Here is a 16,885-nt window from a genome sequence, read left to right as displayed (position 1 = left end):
TGCCATTCACTCCTCCCTAAGTTCTTTTCATGGACATGCCCAGAAACCCACTTGAAGCTTGACTTCAGACTGGCAGGTCATGTCATTCCCTGCATGTGTAACCTTGTAATCAGCTGTGAAGTGTTTTGTGATCCCAGCTATGAATGATGAAGGGCTCCACATAAACCTGTGCTATACAGCACTGTTAGTCTGACTGCTCAATTCAGAAAAAAACTCAAAACCTCTGAAAATAAAAAAGGGATAATTATTCACACAACCAGTACATGGGATTCCCACAGGAGCAAAAGATGCCACCCTGCTGAGTAGGAGAAATGTCTCCTCCAAGTATGGCAATGTCAGGGATAATGGAAGATGAGCATTTGGATGCTCATTTTCATATGCAATTTCACAACCTCAGGCTAGGTATTGTGTGCCCTATTCCACAGCCAAGGAGACAGCTTCCCTCCCTCCCTGGCTGGGGCTGAGGCAATGGAGTAGAATGTTCATAAGGGCAATGAAAGGCTCAAGTGAGAGAAGGAAGCATTATGTTTTGGCAGCCAGTTAAGATGATTTAACTGCACAACTCTCTCAGGAATGAGTTTTGCCCATGACAAGCTGCTCTAGACTATAGGATGTTTCATTGCTAGCACAAAAGATTAAGAGTTTGTGAAGACTTATTTATATCTGAAAAGTCTGGCTGGAGGTTCCTGTGGTCTGTAGAGCTAAGGAGTTGAAAGCACAGCCCAAATACTCTCTCTAAAATGCTGAGACTCCTCAGCCTCTTCTACACACATAGTCCTAAAGGAAAGCAATGCAACATCTACTCTACATAATAGGGAGGAATTTTACTTACGAGCTGCATTTCAAAGTGATTTTAGATATATTTCTATTGAAAAAAACACATGTGCATGGGAAGGGGTTTTTTTCTTCCATACTGTATCCACACGTTTGAAAAGACTTTATTATAGCTAATACATTAGCTATAATGTATTCAGCAAACATATATAATATGTTCAGCAAATAAACCATATATCAAGTTAATGTTAAGCAAAATTTTCTGCTCACATGAGCTACAGATGAGTCCCTCTAGGTATTTTCTATGTATGTGTGTAGACTGGCCTTGTGAAAGACGTGTGTTCTCTCTTTTAGGGACCTGTACACCTATGAGCACATGAGACCAGCCAAACACAAGGCATGAATTAGTACCTCAGAACTCAGGAACTGAACTGCAGAAGAAAAGATACTATCATAGAATTTGTTGAGCAAGAAAGGACTCGTCAGGATCATCAGATTCCAACTATGCCTATTTGTAGGATTATTTTCTCAAGAAGTTACAATTTGAAAGGCAAATCTGAGTGGAAAAGTAAAACAAATACCCAACAGCCACCACTACCACCACAACCACTTAGTCCCCATTTCTCAGCCAGCTCCAAGCACATGGAGCTCACCCTTTTGGCAGGGGATGCTGTGAGAAATGTGTGTGGCTGGAAGTGATGAAGCCACAAGAAAAATGCTCCATTTTCTGCTGAGAGAGCTGGGTCACGCTGCCAGAGTACCAGGGTGCCAGCTTCCCTCTCAGATTCAGCATGCCAGCTCTAATCTGTAAGGAGAGTGAAGCCCTCAGAGGACTGCTGCATTTGAAGGGCAATTCCCAACTGTGACAGGGGCTGCTATAAAAGTCAGTACACCCTGCATACCCTTTAGTGTTGATCCTAGGCTTTGAGGAGCATCAGGAGCCTAAACTCTCTATTCCAAGTAATTTCATCATGAGAGAGGTGTAACAGACAGCAAATTCTGCAGCACTTTTTTTCTTTTTAGGATGTTTTGAGTTTTGATTTTTTTGGGGGGGTTGTGTGTGTGTGTGTGGTTTGGGGGTTTTTTTCTTACAACTCTACATTTGCTGCCTATCGAGCAGGAGCTAAATTAAAAGGCTTCAAGCCATCAATTTAAGAACAATCACCTATGTTTTCAGGATATGCTGGTAGGGAATTATCTGCAATGAGAAGTTGCTTGCCAGTCAGCCTTGTGGAACTCCATTGGCTTTATCTGTCCCTGGAAATGGGTGCCACTCATTCAGCTCAGCACAGCACTCAGATCTCTAATGCTCTCTATGGTCTGGGAGAGACCTTCTCTTGATTAGCCAAGAGAAGCCTTCTCCAGATGGGTGTCCAGGACATTCCCAGTGCCCCTGCCATCACCCAGCACTGTCCAGCTGCTGCTCCTGAGTGTCCTGCCTGGTTCCACACACCCAGGGTGGGAGGAAGCAAGTTTGCCATAGGGGAGCACAAAGGCTGCAAAATTGTGAGTGGGCCTGGACATGCCAGAGGAGCAATATGGCTGGGAAACTCTGACATTGGCTTTGAGAAACCATAAAGAACTTGATGGAAATAGTTTCACATTAAATATTCCCCAGCCAAGACAATATGATGTCACTGACTTGAAGCAGGCTTGGTGAGCCTCTGCCAGGTTCAGGCAGAGAAACAAGTTTCTCCCCAAGGGTTCCTATGACTGAAGGTCACTTGTGTGTCCAGAGTCTGGATACGGACATTTTCACAGCGGGGTCTTTTCCACACTACTCAGATAAATCTCTTCTTGGCTCTGTGGAGCTGGTGTTGGCTCAAGGACAGACCCATATGCCCCAGGATTGCCCCATTGTGATGGTGGTGAGGGACTGGCCCTGCAAACAGTCTAATTAGTTCTATTCTAGGCAGGCAAAGCCTCCCTCAGTGCTCAGCATAGCAGATTGCTCTGCCATTGGTGTCCTTGTCACCACCACTGGTGACATTGGGAATATGCAGATCCCCCATGGCCAGGGCTGCCTGCCTCCATTGTTATCCTGGCAGCTGCTGCCTTGCTGCAGGAATGGGCTTGTTCAGCCAGTGAAGGAAGCTTTGAACCAGGACTTACCAGGAGAACTTGGTGGCATGTTGGTACTCAGGGCAGACAACCACGACTAAGAATCTATCAGTTTATTAATCAGGTCACTTGATCTCACCACAGTGAGAGAGACACAGCCTAAGCCTAAATACTAACTTGAAATGTCAATGTCAAATCCCAGAGTAAGTGAAAACAGACTTGAGCCTTCAGTTTCGTAACACCAGCATGAAAAACAATGCAGCTGCATTGACCACTCAGGGTTTACACAGGCGTAACTGTGATTTCACTGTCAAAACTGGCATCTCCTGCAGTGCATGCTGGACTCTGGATCAACAAAAACATCATTTCCACGTCTCAAGGAGGCATTTCAATCTCAATCACCACTGAATCAATCAATGAACAAAGTACATTTATGTTAATAATGAGGCACCGTGGGCCAGCACACAAACTGCCGGTGCCTGGCACTGGGGCTGCCGATGAGCTGCCAGCCCATGGCTCAGGCCCCAGCTCTCTAATTGCCTCTGCCAGTGCTATCAGCCCCCCAAAGTTGCTGCTTGTCTGCAATTCCAGGAGGGTAATTTATTACCCTGAAGAGCCTGACTCTTCTCCCACATCCATCTACATCCCTGGGTTACGTTGTTTACGTTAGTATAATCATTTCTCATGGAGAATGTCAATAAATGCTGGAGACAAAAGGAACACCAACACTATCACCAACAAAAAGCCCAACTGCTAAATAATTCCTAGAATGAGTTGTCAGAAACCTTTTATTTACTGATTCCATGCATTTCATTTATTCCTGGCAGTAGGCCAACCTCTCTGACAGTTAAGATTTATTGATTTAATTGCCTAGGGTAACCATGCAATAAAATCATCTCAAAGATAAATTTTCATGGCACTGTGCAGCATTGAAGTAATTTTTCAAGTGCTATGGCTATATTTCTGCAGGTTACAGGTGCAAAATTTGCTTAAAGCAGAAATGTCTCATTATTGTAACCCCAGCACATCAGTGTGGTCCCTCCTGTGAAACTCTTTTCTTCTTTTTTTTCCCTTCTTTCCCTCTCTTTTTCTGTGGCTGTGTCTTTCTGTGTCTGTCCCCCTCCTCTACTTTTTTAAAGGTACAGCACAGGTCTCTCAGAAAACAAATTATATTTTTCTTAATTGGTTCATATATTCAATGCCCAGGAGAAGTGAGGTTTCAGTTTAATTAGTAGTGGTTAGCTTAGAGATTATTTACGATGTTATACAGAAGCATTTGTTTCCAGCTGTGAGATGCTTTTTAACACTGAAGGTTCACAATGTAGGTGATTGCCATTTGTGGCATTATAGTTCATTGAATCTTTAGATCTTTTTATTTACACTGTTAAAGGGCCCATTATAGTTCAGCACAAGGAGCAAATGAAAATCCCTGATTAAATCCCAGGTTAATGGCAACGTGTCTGAAGTCAGAGATAGTCTAAACTTTTAAAAATATGGAACATTTTTTAATTCTTATTATTTATTTGGGGAGGGAGAAGCTGTTTAGTATCACTATGGGTTGTGATAACATAAGGCTGTTCTGGCAGCCTTAGCAGCTTCCCCTGCCAGGCTGGAGTGTTTAATTCACTATCCTGCCCCCCTGAGGACATTTGGCTAAAGGGAGTTCCAAGGTGGCACCAGGAGAGTGAGGGATCCCAGCCTGGCAGAGGAAAGGGTGGCCGCCAGTGGCCTCCATGGCCAGGGTGAGCCATGCCAGAGCTGAGGCCAGTCACCCAAATGTCACAAAAACCCAGGTGGGTTTTGCTCTTCCAGCCTAGCATGAGTGCAGTGAGAGAGCAGTGCTGTAAAGATGCTGAGCTGCCAGCTCCCCATCACATCCTCAGGGATGTCCCTGGAGATCTGCCAGACCTGTGCTGCTGTCAGTGCAGCTTCCCCAGCAGCTCTGGAGGTTTCTGGAGCCTTTAGCAGGGCTGCCACTGTTCCAGTGGACTTTCCCCCACATCAATCACATTCTGCAACCTTCTCTTCCCTGCACAGCCCCAATTCCAGCCTTAGCACCTCCCTGGTCACTGAGTTCTGCAGCCTGGGCTTCTCCAGCTCTCAGCTGCTGCTGTTGCTGTGTCCACAGAACTACCTGTGGAGAACTTGTTTCCTGCAAGGGTGCAATGAATTTCCAGCTTTGCAGGTGTCTGTAGAGCACAATGTGGGACCCAGTGGCCACCACACTGCCTGTGGCAAGGGTGCAGTACTGTCCCTCCACCATGCAGGACATAAATGATGCACTGCTGAGCACTCCTGCTGCCACTGCACTGGAGGGCTGTGCTCTATACAGAAACTGCCACAATAGTCACAAAAAACCCAACCCTATATATAGAAAATGCACACATTTTCGATTAAAGCTGAGTTTAATTTACATGCAAGACAACTACATTTTTAGTCTGTTCATTTGGATTAACTCCAAGACAAACTGCAAGTGAGATGTGCTCCTATCTCTGAGGGATAATTTGCTCCTTCTTACCAAAGATGGGCAGATTAGGGTCTGAATTATTATTGCTAATCCACAAATGTATCAAGTGAAGCAGTTTGCAAAATAATCTCCTCTTATTTCAAATTATTAGTAGTAAAATGTGAAATTGATTTGATGGCTTATATTTCTGGTAGAAAATAGTGCTTGGACTTGCAGATTTGCTTCACTGACAAGCTTGTGGGTCTCCTATAGCAAACTCTGACTTTAAAGCCCAGGACCTTTATGCGCACAGTTTAACCTCTTCAACCTCTACCCCTCTGAGTTCAGCCTTTCATTAAATGAAATACAAAGGCAGGTTGGATACATTAAAAAGAGAATTAGTAAGAAGAGAGGCAGTTGGATCAATAATGTCAGTAAAGGTAGACCTATTTATGGAGAAACAATGTCAGCATATGATAAACCTTGAGTAAATTGGCTGAAAGCCCAGAGTTTTGTGTTGGTTTGGAGAGCATGAAGAGATCTGAGTAGCAACAAGCACAATTAGTAATCCCAAGGCTCAGATATCAGCCATGACAAATGGGAATCAGAAAACCCCCAAAAATGTGCTCTGAGATGGAAGATGGAAAGGTGGGAAGAAATTGGCACAGTTTCAAGAATTGCCAAAGGAAAATGCCAAGTTCTTAAGGGGGGCAGTGATGGGCAGAGCTGAGGTCTGTGCTGTGTCTCTCTTGAAAACAAAGAGCTGAGCAGGCTGTGAGCTGAGCAGACCTCCTACCCTGCAAACACACATAAGCATCCAGGCACCTAACATCAACAGGCACCTTCAAATTCAAGACAAAACCTATCCAGGTATTCAGAAAAAAACATTTAGCAACTGGAAACACAAGTCCTTCCACTGATCACCAAGAGAAGAAACTTGGCAACTTTGGAGAATCTGGTTCATCCTAATCAATCTGATGCTTGAGTTTCACTTTTTGTTACGGATAAGAGGCCACTCAAAGCAGTCTGAATACTAGTCTATATTCAGGTCCATAAATAATAGTGGCTAGGTGTTATGTCCTCTTTATTTTCATTGGTTCAATAGGAATTCAAGGCATGTGAGTTTTATAGAGAATTAAGTTAGTGTTGTAGACATCAGTCCTAAGGGTCTTTGAGGCCTACCATGCTCAACATACTCTTGGTAATTAGCAATGATTGGAAAATTTTTAAATAACCGAATTTCTGTTTCCTGTGAATATTTGAGCAACTCTTGTTCTAGTTCCAAAGCAATTTTTCTTAGTTGTCAAAATTCTGCTTATTTTCACTCTGACACCAGAAGTTCCCCAGTTTTAGGGCAACTTCTCCCAATTCTCCCCAGAGCACTCAGAAGGCTTCAGCCTGAGTTATAACATGTCCTTTGTTCTGTTTCCTTAGGTTTCTGAGATAGCTTCAGTGAAGTAGGACACACTAGATTATGTCAACCCAGGAATGTAAGAGTACAGAAAAATCTGATAGACTTCTGTTTGAGGGGGGAGCTCAGAAATGGCAACCAAACCAAGAAGCCCTCAAGTGAATGAAAACTCATTCAGAAATGAAACTATTTCAAAAAAAGAAAGCTCCTGAGTTCCAAGTATATAGATCCAGAATTATACCAGAGAAACTGCCTGTTCCCAATAAACTAAAATGGGAGGAGATGGACCCACATCGGTGCACACAAATCACTTGAGCCCTACCAAAAATCCGGTATTGAGCCATTCCAGGAGATCTCTGTCATCCTCATTTGAAGTGAGTGATCAGTGAAACAATGGTGTCAGGTTGCCAGGTTTAGAATCTTCTGAGTGATGATCAATGGGAGTCATATCTTAAACCAGTCTGGGGCTGCTGGTTTTGCTGCAGTAGCCTCAGTGATCAGTCTGAAGCCACATTAGCCCAGTCCAGGTTGCACAGTGAGTGTGTGCTAGGGTCCCAAATAGAACATAAATAAAAATGGAAAGGACTGTCAATCATGTTAAGACCCCTACCGGCACACACTGTGCTCACACACATAGCATAAACAACTCGAAAAAAAAACATTTTTAAAGAACCAGAATTACAAACTGTTTCAAAACTGCTGCACTTTATTAACATTGAGAATGTTTCCTATGATATAAACTCTTCTAGAAATGATTCAGATGAATTATCACAGGAAAATCTTTCTGTGCATTGAATCGGAAGCAGGGCGGCCGGTGAATAAGGAAAGTAAATCATCATTTTGAAGTATGACTAATGGTAACATGGCCTGAAGAAGAACAAATAGCCAAGACATACTACTTCACCCCAAAACCCAGCTGAACTTCTTTTGAATTGACTTCATTGCTGTATGAAGACTATTAACAAAACAGGAAACCCTGCCAACTTGTGGACTACGACTCCAGTGAGAGAGAATTTCACTTGTCCACAAGAGAGACAGATGATTCACTTTGTGAAGGAGTGGGACTTATTACTCTTAGAGACAATATTAATAGATCCATCCAAAATCGCCCATGGAACAGATCTATTGACGCTGCCAAGATCTTCAGCTAAAAAATGTGCAGAGAAACTTGAATCTGCAATGTAGAATGCTGCAGTGAAGTGATTACATTTCATGGCAGCTAAAATGCTTTTATCAAAGGATGACTTGACAAGACATCAAGATAGCTAAATGCTTAGAACTGCATGTCAATCAAAAACTTACATGTATTATTCAGGGTACAGATTGAGCTTCGGTGAGGCATAGGGAAAATTCTAAACTAAGGTTTATGGAGAGTGTGTTTGTGTAAAGACAGGAGATATCTTTTGCAATCTAAGTACATTCATACTGCTTCTTGGGCTGGATGCACTGGGTATGACTTTACCAACTGCAAGGGGAATTGATTTGACCCATAATGTCTCATTGAGCAGGTGGGGTAAATGCATTGTCTCAGCCCAGTGTAGCTGCAGGTCCAGAACAGCCTTGTATGAAATTCACAGTCATTTCTTGAGCATTGTTTCCTGCAGATCTCTCAGAGCATCTAAAATTAAATTATTTTTTACTATGGAAGTGATCAAAATACTGGCAAAAGGATGTGAAGAAGAATCAATGACAGCAGAGTCCAAGCTTGGGAATAATCCACCACAAAAGGAAGAACATGCACTTACACTCCCTCTCTGTGGCACAGCTGAAATATGGGGCATGACCTGAGAAAAGGGCAGGGCTGAATTGTTGCACTGTTAAAATCAGGAGTGAAACAAAGATAAACACAGCTCATGGTTGGTTTTTTTTTTTTTGTCATCTCCTTGGAACTGTCTAATTGCCTTCTACACTCAAATGGTTTGCAAGGCAGGAGTGGGAGCAGACTGAAAGAGAACTGCCTAAAAGATTTTAAATATACCTATTATTGGGTAAAACCAAATTTTCTTATAGGACACATGTATCAATTAAACCTTTCAATGGGGACATCTCCCCTGTGCTCCCAGCATTAGCCCTGGCTGTGTTACACAGCTCTATTTATGCCTTTAGTTAATATAAACGAGCAGTTACCACAGCAGTTTTTACTTTTTACGGTGTACATAAAGTTCTTTTTACAGTTAAGAGATAGGGTCAGTGTTTAAGCTTAGCTCAGCATTTAGGAAGCTTTCCTTCCTGGATGTTTTGAATACTTAGGAAAGCTTTAACCTCTACAGTGTAACGAAGGCTGGAAAGTTGTAAGGTAGTTTGTAGGAGAAAGGATGTGCATAAGGATATATGCACTATTATGAAGCTCAATAAATAATCATGTGAAATGGCTGGCATTTAGGACCCTCTAGAGAGGAGCTTTCCCAGCTGGCTCCTGATCCCTTATACCCTAAGTAATTCCAGATTAAATCCACTGCCTTTGTGGAAGTGAATGTGCCATCAGAAACCTACCCCATATTTCTGCGGTGCATGTTAATTGTCTCCATACAGCGGCGAGGGGTCTGTGCATGGCTTCCACCCCGGGGCTGCAGCTCCTCCTCCCCAGGGTGGCTCCCAGGGAAAGTGGTGCAGGGCCCAAATGATCGGAGCTCTGGGAATGATGCAAGATGTCTTCCATTTGAATTTACTGAGAGAGCTTATAAAATTCAAAATGCAGCTGTGCGGGTTGGCTCGGTCTGCCTGTTAGAAGGGCGGCATTTCTCATGCCTGTGATTGATATGGTTAGGCACATCTGTGTACTCACTTAACCCTTCCCTCCACCCTCTCAGCCTCAAACTGCTGCCTAGACATGAAAAGTGGGAATTTGTCTTTTGTATATGAGGGTATAAAGAGCTTCTTGACTTCTGCTGAAGAACAGTGCACTTTGATTCCCTCTCAATGCTAATTTTACCTTAGTTTTATTCAGGGAAGATGTGAAGCCCACACCAGGATAATCAGCCTTTTTTCTTTCTCAACCTCTAAGGCGTAGGATAGGGGTAGCTTGGTAAAATGACCTGGACACATGTTACAACAGATAATCAATGGCTCTAGTAAAATGCACAAGAAAGCATTTCAATCCCACATTCAGTAAACATTCCCAGAATCTGTGGCCATTTATCAAATATGAATGCACCCTTCAGGATGAGGATCTCATTTCCCCTGGTGTTTTTGTTCCAAAAATAATTGGAAGTGACAATACAGAGAAAGATGATGCTTCAACTTCATGTTTAAAACAAATATAAGGCTGTCATCAGAGTCGAGCTGTCTTGTGAAGATCCCTCTCACAGGAGTCAACAGGCAGCTCTACTGACAGAGAATCGTGTTCCATTATTGATTAGCTTTTAAGTTCTTGTTACATATTAGATTAGGATCACTGTATGCATAGGGAATGAATAGCCCAATTACAGTCTAAAATAGCTCATCTCAAAGTGGTTTAGAATTTTGATATTACAGAAAGAATTTTAAGGAAATTACAGGGCTTATTAAGAAAGCCTTTAAGGGATATATTTACATTTTTATTGCATGGGTTTTTAGGATGGGGAGGGCAAACTGTCACTCCTTATTTACATACAACGCTGGTTTTAGCCTCCTCCCAATTAGCTTTTCAAATTTTTGGGAATTAGGAGTTTGCTATATTAGAGGTTTTTTCCTGCATAGAAAACACCAGACTAAGTCCCAGAGTTACACCTGCAGACTCCTCCTGTTTAAGTGACAGTGTCCCACACCAGGCTCTGCTCCAAGTGCAGGGCTTGTTTCAGAGGTAGTGATGGTTCCCATAGAAGCTGGCATTCAGACTCTCAGAACCTGTTACCTCTCACTTTTTGTGCAGGAGGGAAATTTATCAGGGATGCTAAAAGAGACACTGAGCCCCTGATGTTGCTGAGCATTGGCCAGAAGTAACTTGGAGTGGACAGGGACAGTGCTGCCCCTGAAATGCCAGAGAGACCAGGCCAGGTGCAGGGCAGCCTGAGACAGGAGTCAAAGGTGTGTGTGGCACTTGGCATCCTTCACAGGATGGACTGCTGGCATAATTTAAGCCACCTGAGGTACCTCTGAGAGATGCCAGGCTTGGGAACTGCAACAGGGTGACAAAGAGCTGCTTTCCCTGCTGCTGGCACACACATGCACACAGAATCATGCCACCCTTCATCCTCCCTCACTACCCAAATTGTTTATGTTAAAAGACATTTTTTATAGTTGTCCAAAATATAGTCATCTTTAATTTCACAACAAATCATAGTTTTGAACTTGAGCAGAGAGGGTACAAAAGCCAAAACTCAAACTTCAGCTCTCCATATTCACCCATTACACCATTGACAATATCACATTTCACAGATTTCATTCCATATAACTACCCTGGATATTTTGGTATAGAAATCAACCACCTTTTTCCTACAGAGAATTTCCACTGTTCAGCAAGGTGGGACAGTTTAAAAATAGATTTGACATTCCCTCAAATTTGCCTAAGGAATCATTCCCTCCATAGGTTAATTTGGGGCTAGCATTGACCACATCTCCAACAAAATATGGAAAAGTTCACAAGACATAAATTGCCAAGACCTTGAAGGGACTCTGCAGACAAATGGTTGTCACTAACCAACACTGTAAAAATATGATTAAGGTTAAAAGAGAGAACCAATTAAGAGAGTTGCATGACCCCAGGATCCTTGTTAGTAAAAACCATAATGAAAACATTCAGTAAGTACTCCAAGCCTACTCACTCCTTTTAAAAGATAATACACTAAATCTTTAAGGAAAATTTTGCTCACTGAGTTGTACAGCACTGATAGACTCATAAAATCCATATTAGATGGCCATGTAAGAAGCTCAAGTTTCCTTCTTTTTCATGGCTGCAAGCTTTGCAAGCACATGGGATCTTCTCTTCAGGAATGAAAGTCTGAGTCCTCATATATGCATGCACACAGGCTTACACTGGCCACTCAGGTCAGATATCTCTCTTCCTCACCCCTTCTGGCATATATACTGAGATACTCCACATGATATCTGTCTTTCCAAGTAAAGACCAATTCTGTGAGGTGCTCAATACAGTAGTTTAATCCCAGAAAGTATTTTTTCTGCCCACACATCTCTAAAATTAAACACTCTCAGGACAAATTCCCTTATGCCATCCCACAGATGGTCACTTGCTGGCTGCAAAATCCAAAATGCAGTCCTAAATGATGAATGTTCTGCTTTGTGCACATGTAAAAAAAAAGCTGCAATTTAACAGGGAAATCTGTAGCTTTGTGCAGGAAAAGTATAGCTCAACTTAGCAGGAAAACAAGTTGTCTTGAGCCCATGCATCTATTTTTTGAACCTGGGACATTCCCATCTGAAGTTCACAGGTACAAGCTGCAGATCCCAAGGAATAGGTGATGGACATACCTGGTGGACACCCAGAAGGAGTGAAAGTAGACTACAGGCAGCACATGAGAGATGAATTCCCAGATCAATCCTTGTTGAAGTATTCCTTGGTCCAGTCTGAGAGAAAATGCTTTCAGAAGTTCACTGGGTTTGCATCCTGCTCCTCCTGCAAGGAAGGAGAATTCTATGATTTGGTTCATTGAGACTGACCCATCATCAGAACAGCAAAAATTCTTACCTGAGGTGTTGTTAAAAAAACAGATGGGGCAGGTAAAACCAGGCAGTTTTTAATTTTCCAGGGTGATGAGAAGTAGAGAGGGAGTGTATCTGCATGGCATCTGCACAGCTCAGCCAGGGATATTTGGAAATATGAGCAAGCCCAAGCCTGGATATCACCTGCCTCAACTGATCAGCTCTGAACTTGAACTTGTGAAGGGCTTATCAGCCAAACCTCAAGAACTGTGCCAGTGGCAGTGGGCTGCAGTTTGCCCACACAGATGCCATGCCTGGCTGTCCTCATGCAGCCCAAGCCCTAGCAGGTGTAAGGCCACATTGGTGTCCTGTAACCTGCACGGGGAGTGAGCAGAGCTCCCTTGCCTTGCTCTGCTCCAAAATCTGCTCCATCGCTCAGAAGCTCCATTACTCCCTCCAGATTATTGTGCCTAAATATCCTTTTATTCAGCCCACAGTGAGGATGATTTCTGTTAGACAACAAAGTTTTTAGAAGCAAACAGACCAAGCTGACAAATGCACAGTGGATGTGTTGCATTCTCACTAGAGCACCGTGTCTTTGGTGTGGTGCATCATCTGGATTTAACAACTTTAGTTAAACATGTGCACAATATCTACCTATCCAAGTGAAGACTGTGCTTACTTTGTACATTTTGCTGCCCTAAAGCAAAATGAGGGTGCCCTCTTAAAAAAGAAAACAAAATATTATCATCATCATCGTTATTATCATTATGATGCTATTGCTATCACTACCGTATACTTAGAAATGTTCCTTTCCTTCACTTCAATAAAGCAAGAGCAATAATGCAATTCATCCATTTCTCTCAAGGGCTCCAGAAATATGTTGCTTCCAAGAAAAAGAAACAATAATTTTTTACAAATATATATAAAAAAATACTCAAGGTGTTTCTGAGAGGCATTCTCACATATTGCTGAAATTACACGCAATGTGTGTAATTTGCATAACAAATGTGACAAGATGGTTACTTAAGAGACTGAAACAGAAGGAATAAAATATATATTAGATATCTCAGTTCTCATTAATTATTATTCTGAATGAGAAATAAGGCCAGGAACAAGAGGGGTGCCAGAAGAAGCAATGGGGAAATTTATTATAATGTATTTAAAATCTTAAAAAGGTATAATAATAATTAGGAAATTATTGCACTACTGATCATTTTTAGTAGTAGAGCAATCACCTGTTCACACTTTCATTAATTGCTTGGTTGCCTCTTCCTTAAAGATGGTCTGTGAATATCATTAAAGGAAAAACTACCTGAGCAGTAAGGAAGAGAAAGAATTCATGTTACGCTGTCAAAAAAACCCCACAACCCTTTAAAATTTGTAACTTTAATTAAGAGTCACACGTGGAAAGACTCTAAGACTGGTTTAGAGCTAGACTTAATTTACCTTCAATCAATAGTGATGGAAGAGAGTGAATATTATTAGTGTTGATTTTGTTAATTTCCTCCAAATGTCCTGAGTGTCCCAGCTTTTCTTCCAGTGCTCCCTGAGGTGTCCCTGGTGCAGACAGGCAGGGGGCCAGGGGGGACAGCAGCTGCAGGGCAGAGCCCAGGGCTGACCTGCAGCAGCACAAGGACTCAGACAACAGCCCTGGGTGAAGCTGTTGCCTGGTTCTTGCTAAGCTGGGAAAGTGCAGTTAATGCCAGTTAATGTATGTTTGTTGTCAAACACAAGTTCATCTCCTGAATCACAGGCTATGTGCAGCTCAGGCCTCACTTCTCTCCTCCTTCCTGCCTGCCCATGGATGCAGGTGAGGGAGCTGAGGTATCCTGTGGCTGGATTCACACCTTCCCACTGCTGCTCCAGGAAGGAGCACAGCACAACTCAGTCACTGTGGGCGTTGTGCACACCCTGCTCCACAATTATGGCAAGCACTTCTGTTAACATTTCTCATCATTCCCTCCTTAAGACTTTGAAACATTTTTGTTTTATCTGTCCTAAAACAGAGAAATCAATTTTTCTGTCAACCTCTTTCCTTCAAATATCCTGCAGAAGCAGCACAGAATTTCCTATTTACTCCTTGATGCAGCAAATCTTGTCTTGGGTTTACCCAGAGTTTTTGGTTTTGGCCTATGGGATCAGCCTCTCCCATAGACAGCTTATAACCAAAAGTGGCTGTCCATATTCCCAGTTAACCTCCCTTATATTCTATTGCCTCTATTTCCTGTTTATCCTATTGCCTTGCTTGAACCTCTTCTCTCTTAGGTTCAGTGTCTGGAACGTATTTCCTCAGGGTTTACTCTAGAGAAGCTCTTTGGAAAGTGTTCCTTTGCCTGTGTGTTCCATCCAGGAGCTGCTGAACCATCCATCCAGCCACCTCATCCCATCCCATCCCATCCCATCCCATCCCATCCCATCCCATCCCATCCCATCCCATCCCATCCCATCCCATCCCATCCCACTCTCTCCTCATCTACCCTCACACAGAAGATGGATAAAGTAAGTTCAGTATGGTCAGAAATAGGTCAGAAATAGCAAAACCTGTTATGCAATGGCACTCCCAGCTTCACAAATGTATGTTATCCCATTGTCCTGGAAATAACTCCATTTTTTAACATCTTTTCCCTTTGGAGCCTGACAGCTGGGGCAGGAAAGCTGGAGGGGAAAAAAGGTGGAAAGAGAGGCAAAAGACTTTTTGGGTCCTCTGCTGGTTTATTGTGCCATTCCCTGCTCCAGCTGTGAGAGGATCCATGTCTTCCCTTTGGGCTCTGAGTGCCCCCAGCTCTGCACAGCCCTGAGCTACACTTGGCACCTACACTGAGTACCTGCAGTGGTTAATGTGCAGGACAGGAGCCTCATGACTCTGTATCAGGGGGCTGGAAATATAGTTTCACCTCACCAGCCTCCCATGCTGAACATGCATGCAGCAGTTAGTGAACGCTAAATCCATTTGAAATCATTTTAAGAGGGAAAAGAAGGCCTTTTCTGGAGATATTATTCCTAAGTCGTGTTTTACTCTACCATTAATATACTTTTAGAATGCATGAGAGCTCCTTGCACCCAAGGCAGGTAATAATGGTCTATTAAAAGACACCATGTCTGTTTCCTAATGCTCTATCAAAGGTTCATTGATGAAAATAGCCATCTGGCTGCTCTCATCAGCTTTAAGAAATTCCATAAAAGTATGAAATATGATTTCCTCATAATTGCTTTTCTGTAAGATTTATGACAATGTGAGTAATGAATAAGCTGGGCATTTACTGAACAAGACTCAGATTTAAGATGTGCTGATGCAAATGAGGAAGCAGCCAACTAGGAGATGCATTTCTTGGGAGAAATCAGAAAGTGTTTGCAAAAGCCACAAGTTACCACATGCACATGGCTATGTTCACTGCTGGTGTAAACAGATACAGCTCCAGGGAGGCCAAAGGTGCTGCATCAGCTCTAGCAGTAAATTTGGGTCTTAGAGACCAATCATATGAACAGTCCACAGCTGAAAAGAGGACCTTGACAACACCAACTGGAAGATGCCCTGTGTACAGCTGTGCAGCATCAGGTTTTTTGCCACCTGAACCTAATGATGTTGTATGTGCAAAGAATATCACATGCTTGGAGGGAAAAAACAGGCCCTTAATGCCTGGCAGTAGTATTTATACTCCTGCAAAGACTAAAAGTAGGAATGGACCATGGAATTAGTATTGTGGGTTAATTAAATCCCATTTTCCAGCTATTCATCTGTCAGAGGTGCAATGGTCGTTGCTGTGCCTGTTTGCCATTATTGTCAATTATATGGTCCTATGACCTTTTGACTTCAGGATCATCTAAAGCATAGGATTGATACTGACATGATTCTTTATTCCAACTTTGCTTTTGGTTTTTGGTGCAACTTAACTTTTTTGTCCTCATCTTTTCCATCTCCAAGGCAGGAATAATCACAGAATCATTTAGGTTGGAAAAGACCTTTAATGATTCCTCACCCAATTTCATTGCCCTTTGAGAGGCAATCAGACACTGGAAATTAAGTGCTGCTTGAATATGTGTAAACATGTTACCCTGGATGAAAAGGCCTCTCCCTCAATGCAAACAAACTCTTTACTCATATTCTGTGAAGGCCTAATATTGCCAATGGATGCCCATTCCTGAGACTGTTTCACTTCTGTGTGTTTGTCATGCCCATGTACATGTCCCCAGCAAGCTCAGTCCCATAGAGAAGTTGAGATGTGAGTGATGTGAGGTTAGATGTTTTTCAGATTCTGACTCTGCCAAAATCTGAGTCTGTGCAAGTACACATCCTGTCTCAAGAGCCCTCTCCCAAGCACTTTCTCTCTTTACCACCACATGCATTTTAAGACTTTCAGCATGTACATATTTGTGTATATTTGCACATGGAAAAGCTAGAAAGCAGCACCAAAATTTTACTACAATTTTTTACTGGATTTTATTAATGATTTGAAGCTTGCCAGAGCCATAAGTAAAAGCATATGAGGGTGAGAGCAAGCCTTTTTGGTAAGAGTCAGTACTACAGCCATACTTTATAACAACCTAGTTACCCATTTGCCCTTTCCTTTTTATTTTTTTAGTTAATTACACCAAAAAGACTTTATAAAAACTGT

Source organism: Erithacus rubecula (genome assembly GCF_903797595.1).
Source record: "Erithacus rubecula genome assembly, chromosome: 15".
NCBI classification, from domain to species: Eukaryota; Metazoa; Chordata; class Aves; order Passeriformes; family Muscicapidae; genus Erithacus; species Erithacus rubecula.
Note: the sequence above shows the minus strand (reverse complement) of the source record.